The sequence below is a fragment of the Pteronotus mesoamericanus genome, unplaced genomic scaffold (genome assembly GCF_021234165.1).
Source record: "Pteronotus mesoamericanus isolate MK-2021 breed Mesoamerican mustached bat unplaced genomic scaffold, CSHL_Meso_final contig_55, whole genome shotgun sequence".
Classification (NCBI taxonomy): domain Eukaryota; kingdom Metazoa; phylum Chordata; class Mammalia; order Chiroptera; family Mormoopidae; genus Pteronotus; species Pteronotus mesoamericanus.
In genome coordinates, this window is record NW_026555198.1 from 7,375,385 (window position 1) to 7,382,819 (window position 7,435).

General features: G+C 38.8%; 1 pseudogene; it reads right to left on the bottom strand.

Annotated features, from left to right (window-relative positions):
- Nucleotides 1-5,828: 5,828 nt before the first annotated feature.
- Nucleotides 5,829-6,320, bottom strand: LOC129075461 (40S ribosomal protein S10-like; annotated as a pseudogene).
- Between the last annotated feature and the right edge of the window lie 1,115 nt (nucleotides 6,321-7,435).

The following is a 7,435-nucleotide window of genomic DNA, read 5'->3' on the forward strand; positions in this document are numbered from 1 at the left end:
CCACATTTTACAGAAAGCATTGAAGTACTGCTGTTTACACTATGTGTCACCCTATCTCATAGGGCACATTTAGCCCAAGTGTGTCAAGAGCCAGAGAGTATGTGACAGAAAGGGATGTGTGGCAAATAGGGAAGGGTTTAGAGGGGGACAACCTGAAATACTTCCTTAAGGGATAAAGACCAATTTGGTTCCTAATGCACCCAGACCAAGCATGGGACACCCAGGAGGCAAGTAAGGTTAGATGAGGAGTTGCCACTGAGTAGCTTGATTACCTCCAGCAGGCCTGGCAAGATGCAGGAATTCTGACAGCTGGAGGAAAAGTAGAAACAATGATTAAGAGTAAGACTTTTACACCTGAAGGGCCAGAGTATTTCTGTTAGGTAGGGAGAGATGATCTGTGTTTCGTTTCTTTTCAATCCACATTGATTTCCCATTCCCTGTGCCCTTGACCAAGTCATACAGGGTCTGACAATCACTTTTCATATTTCAATATATAAGAGCCTACTGTGTGCTATGCTCCATGCACGTGATTTTACATATAGCATCTCTATTCATTCTCACACCAACCCTATGACATTGTATTATTATCCCTTTGTTACAGATAAAGATAGCTGATGCTTTGTAAGATTAAGCATATACTAAAGATTGGACGGACATGATGTACTGATTCCAAAGCTCTGTTCTTAACTTTTATCCTCTACCTTCATTCTCAACTTCATTTACAGGTCTTATCTCAAGATATTCTGGTTCTGTCATTCCAGTTGGTACAAAACCCAAACACCTCAATAAATGTGTAACTTTGGGTACACAGAAAACGCTGGAGCTGAATCTTCATATGACCTCCTTCCTGGAAACACAACTCAAAGCTTATGACTCACTTCCAATGAGTCAGGTGTGTCTTGGACATTCAGTTGCTTTCAATCTCCTCAGTACTGACTTAGGATCTGTAAATACACAGAACTGTGACAGTGTTACAATTCAGGAATTATTTGAAAGAAAAATGAACTTTGAGATAAAATTAGAGATAAAGATGTCTCTAAATAGTTTAACTCCATACTTGAATTATTGGCACAAAATTCTGAATTTCAGAGCATAAACAAACACACTTGCTCATATTAAAACAAGAAAGATATTTTGCTTTAAAGTTTAGAATTTTTCTCTTTTTCATTGGCCTCCCACTCATAACATTGTATTTAATAATACCAACTATAAGGACATATATTTTATTATATATCATGAAGTATGAGGAATCTGAATTTCCCTTGGTCATGAACCAGTTTTGCCTAGACTGCCCAAAACTTAGCAAATGTTTTATATTTTCTCCATACTTAACTTATTTTCCATAATTCTTACTTTATATACATATGGTTTTCTTTCTTTTTTTTTAAGATTTTATGTTTTAAAAGATTTTATTCATTTATTTTTAGAGGGAGGAGGGAGAAAGAGAGGGAAAGAAACAGCAATGTGTGGTTGCTTCTCGCACACCCCCTATTGGGGACCTAGCCCACAACCCAGGCATGTGCCCTGACTGGGAATTGAACCAGTGACCCTTTGCCTCTCAGGCCAGCACTCAGTCCACTAAGCCACACCAGCCAGGGCTATTTATTTGTTTTTAGACAGAGGGGAAGGGAAGGAGAAAGAGGGAAGCAAACATCAATGTGTGGTTGCCTCTCATGCGCCCCCTACTGGGGACCTGGCCTGCAACCTAGGTATGTGTCCTGTCCCTGCAACACTGGTTTGCAGTCTGGCACTCAATCCACTGAGCCACACCAGCCAGGGCTTTATTTCTATTCTATATGATAGCCTATTATAGTTTAGATCTTTTATTTTTGCCTGGTTAAAGTTGTACAGTCATTAAACACTAGAGTTAGGTTGACACTGTTTTCTGACTTTCTGGCCCACTTATGTTCTCTGATTAGATTACAATGTTAGGATTGTAAAGTATCAGATTTTTACAAGTGCTTGAATGTTTATTCAATGCAAATAGTCTTTTATTACTAGGAATGCCTTCCAACAGTAGCATAAAATGGCTTGCAAACATTTTCTTGGGCATTTTTATTGACAGAAAACTCATTAAATCTTGAGGTGGTCCATTCCATCTTTCGGCACTTAGAAACTTTTCCCCCTTATTTTGACCAAAATTGGTCTCCACAAGGTTTCCTTTAATTATTCCTCATTTTATCTGATGAGGCCACACAGAAAAGTCTAATTCCTCTTCCACTGGTTTATAATTGTAATATTACAGCACTCTGCTACTGATATAAAATAATTCATGGTAATAACTAATCATTAGATAGTGCTTACTATATGCCAGGAACTGTGCTAAGTGTTTTACATACATTAACACATTGTAGTACTCACAACAATCCTATGTAGTAGATTCCATTATTATCCTCATTTTACACAGAGGAAATTAACACATAGAGAGAACAAATAACTTACCAAAGGTCATGCAATTGGTGAGTAGTGGAGCCAAAATTCCAACTCAGGCTCTCTGGCTGAGACCACTGGACTGTATATATTGAACCTGATTTGTATTAAATGATGTTATGATAGATATACGCTATGTTTTATTACATTATGCATTCTAAGTGGGTTAAGGAGTTATATGCAAAGCACCAAGTCACGAGCAAACAGTCAAATATATATTTCTGTTCTCTCTCCACCAACACAGTTCTCAGAATCTAGGCTAGATACTAAGGGAGAAGATTAGACTGTCCATTTCTGGATAATGATTTATAGTTACTGACGTATGGCCATCTACCATACTGAAGTCTACCAGGCAACACAGCAATGTATTTCCTCAGAATTCCCAAATGTATTTGTACTGTCTCACTCTTAAAAATGCCAGCAGCCAAGAAACAACAGACATTTGAGATCTTAATAAATGAACATAAGAAAAAACTAAGAAGAAAGAAAAATACTTTATAGATAAAACTTATAATTATATAATTAATAGTCATTAATAATATCAAATGAATAAAATATTAAATCCATAACATAAGGTAGTATGATATGAAAAAGGAAACACCCCCCAACCAAGAAAATGGTCTTAGAAAATAAAAATATGATTCCAATTTTTTTTTAATCTTGGTAGAAACTGGGCAATAAGGACAAAGCATATCATGCAGAAAGTGAGACTTAAAGATCAGATATATAATAGTCATAAATAAATAAATAAGCAAATTAGAGAATTAAATTAAGATATTCAAATTATGAGTTACATATAGAGAACAGAGAAACAGAGAGGGAGGGGGAAGGAGAGAAGAAGGAAGTAAAAGAAGGAGCAGGAGGTAGGGAGAGAAGGAGGAAGAAAGAAGAGACAGAACCAACATATTTTTAAAATACAACAATTTTTAGAACTGAAGGTCAAGAGGTTATAATTTGTAAAGTTCTGCCATTTCCCCAGTACACTAAGTGGTAAGGGCACTATACCAAGGCATGTCATGACATTTCAGAACTCTAGGAATAAAGAGAAAAGTCCAAAAGTTTACAGACAGCAGCCCTGACCAGTGTGGCTCAGTTGGTGGGGTGCTGTCCTGCCAAGTGAAAGGTAGCCGGTTAGATTCCTAGTCAGGGCACATGTCTGGGTTACAGGTTTGGTCCCTGGTTGGGGCATATTCGAGAGGCAACCAATCAATGTTTCTCTCTCACATCGACGTTTCTCTCCCTCTCTATATCCCTCCCTTCCCCTCTCTCTAAAAATAAACAAAATCTTTAAAAAATGAATTAATTCAAAAAATAAAAATTTACAGAGAATAATAGGTTACATACAAAGAATGTAGAATTTTAGTGCCATCAAACTCCTCAACAGCAACATTGGAAGATAATTTGATAATGGAGCAGTGCCTTCAGAATGAGAGAAAATTATATTCAACTTAGAATTCTCTATCAAGAAAAAATATCAATCAACAGTATGAGGAAAATAAACATATTTTCCAATAAGCAGTGCCTCCAACTTTATCTCCCTTGCAATTTTAAAGATGGAAGGACAGAAAATTTGCTACATGAAAATAAGGGAGAAAACCAAAAGAGAGAAAAAGATGAGATCTAGTAAGCAAGAGATCCAACACAAGGAAGTTCCAACGTGATGGCGACTCTTATGTCACTGAATGAGATCTCTTTAAATATGTCAGGTCACTTTTCTCCCCTGATTAAAATACTGTAATGTCTTCACGTCACACTTACAACAACATAAAAACTCTTTTGGGGCACCTACTTCTTCAACTTCAGCTTGTAGTGCCTCCACTTCTGTCTCTAATGCTGTGCCCTGACTGAGAATCTGTTCCAAGCGATACTCTAACCTCATGAGTAACCGAATATACACACTATGGTTTCTCCTATAAGCCAGCAAGCTTTCCTCCGGCCTTTGTCACAGACTGGAGCCACCAGCCCTACAGGCAACACCACCCCCAAGGAATAACAGTGAGTCAACGAAGGCGACTATGCTATTCGCATAGCTTTTATTGAGGCAGGTTCAATCTCAATCAATAACAATCAATCAATAACGATAACACTCAGATACAACTAGTAACAATATCATACGAGAAAATTAGGGGATAACAAGCCCGAGTCCCAAGAGTCCAGATGCAGTCTCCGTCTGTGAGGCAGCAGGTCAGCATCTTGCAAGGCATAGTCTTGGTGGCTCTGGAATCCGCAAGAGCAGGCGCGACCAGAGCAGCAGCATGCCATTCTCTCCCTCCAGGCTGTCTCAGCAGTCCCTGGGAATGCTCCTGCTTTTATGTTCCTTTTGATTGCTAAATCATGTTGATTTTGCAGTCTCTCACACAGAAGGTTGTTTTCCTCAGTCCTGATAAACACATGTTGCTTATGCAGCTTCTGGTACTCTGCTGTGTCATGTTGTTTACCAGGTTGGACTGCACATGCTGTAAATATGGTGTCGGTCCTGCTCTTCACAGAATTAAACGTGAGGCATTTTGGTTGGTAGGATGATGTCCAACCAACTGAGCCATAACAGCTAGGGTGAAATATTTATTTTTTAATGGTGTATTCAGAAGAGATCACGTGCAATAACTATCATAAAACAGGCATAGCAGTCCATTTGTGGGGAATGGCAAAAAACCACTGTAGTGGAGAAAACAGTCTGGGGGTAGCTAGAAAAAGATATTGTAGCATTGCAGCAGAGATACTCATTAGAAATCAAGTGATACTGCAAACAATGGTTATTTTATTTATAGCTGCCACTCATTGAAAGTTTATTGTGGGTTATACCTTGCTCTAGGGGCTGGATATATTTTGATCTGATTTAATACTCATGACAACTCTAGGAACTTAAATATTATAATGGTCTCCATTTTACCTAAAAGAGAGCACAGATAGATTAGGTCCCTTGCCCAAGGCCATGCAGTTAAGATATGGTGAAACTAGGATTTAATTCCAAATTTGTTTTTCTACTATGATATGCTGGACTTAATGGCTGCTATTTATGATGCTTATTATCTACCAGGTAATGTAGTAGCTTATTTCTCTATATTATCTTATTTTGTGGAAACTAGTCCAAGCACTTTCCCACTCCAGGCTTGCTACGATTGCTTGGGAGCAGGGAACACAGTCCTTGAAAGGGTCTTCGTTGGATGAATTGGGAGCCTTTCTCTTACTTTTCAAACTTTCTCTCTCCTTCTCATTTTAACCTCACTCAGCTCTACTTACCTGAATTCATGCTTCAGCCTTATATTGACAAAAGCCTTGACTTGCAGTGATTCAGAGCACTTCCTGCTGTATAAAAAAAAAACAAACAGTTTTTTAAAATTTTTATCTTATTTTTTTTCTGACCACAAGTTTATTCAACAAAAATATTCTCTCCAACTTTACTGAGGTGGTTGACCATGACCACAACCAAATCCCCTCTAAACTGGAATTCAGTTGCTGACCCAGCCCAGGCCTCAGCTTTCTTGTCGGCACCAGGGGGCACAGCACTCTGTCTATATGTGTCTCCGTCAGCTTCCCTCGTGTGAGTTTTGCAGGTCTCTCACCCTCCAGACCTTTGGGCCTTGGCCTGCCAGTCTCAGGAAGCAAAGGGGCAGGCACGATCTCAAGGGGTCAGGTGGAGGTAATCCCAGATATACTGGATGCCCTCGTTGGTAAGGTACCCGTAGTAATGTCTCCAGGCAAACTGTTCCTCCATGTAACCTCGTGACTGGAGAGACTGCATGGCCTTCATGACATGAAGATCAGGCATGTTCTTCTCTGCCAGTTCGAGGTGTTTAGGCATATGCACATCCTTCTTGGCCACCATCACTCACTCCGTCCTTACAAAAGAGTTCATAAATGGCAATACGGTTCTTCTTGGGCATCAACATCATGACAACTGCTGTGTATGGGCCCAGAGCTGAAAAAGCAAAAAGCAGTTTTTTAAATGTCAGAAAATAGTATCCTGGAGCAATGACTTTTAATATGAAAAATCATCTGAGATTCTGAATAGCACAGACAAAGTGGACAGATGGTACAGCCACTACTTAACAGGAAGAAAACGATTATATCTATAATTTAGATAGCACAGCAAAGGCCCATCTGAGGAAGAGCAAGAGTACTACCTTCATATTACTTTGCTTCTTAAAAACTGACCTGAAACAGAAGAGCAGGTAAAGCAATAGGACACATCAACCTGATTTTCCTGAAATTGCTGCTGGAGAGCACCCACTTAATCTCGATTCCAAAGAAAAAACACCAAAGTGGAGCTAGAACTCTTAGCAAACTATGGCAAAAGTGGTAAGGATTTTATAGTAGAAACTGTCATCCTTTTTTTTTTCTAAAAGTCAAACTGAATCAGGAATCTTAAGCTATGGTGGCAAAAGGTACAATGGTACTGCATATGCTGAATGCTTTGAATATAATGTCCATCCGTTTGATTTCATTTAGTTTAGGGATATATAAATGTGAAATATTCTAATTTATTCATTCTCTCTCTCTTTCTCCCCCTCCCTTCCTCCTCCCATCTCACTATATAATCAATATGTTCCCTAGAGATAGGCCATATTTCCCCTACCCCTCAACATCACTACCAAATGCCCCCATGCTGGAAGCTGATTCTCAGCTGGCTTTCCCAAGCCTATGAATGAGGTACAAATAATTGACAAACTTGCCTGATCAAGAGTTGACATTAAAGTTGCCATAGTATTTAAAACTATACTTTAGTTTGTTTCCATAAATAAACACACATTACTAAAGAGTGTGTTTCACTTTTGAGGATGTGGAAAAATAATTTTCCGTCTACCCTTCAGGTACTTGGCTAAGACCCCCTGTAATAAAAAAGCAGATTAGCATGAGACAAACAGAAGTTTAATAACATGGATATATCCTGCATACAAAGGAGAGACTCAAGAAAACACAGTTACTCTGGGAAATGGCCCAAGCCATCATCTTAAATACCATTTCCAGCTAAAGACAAAAGACGCTGGGGATGAGGTAGTCAGTT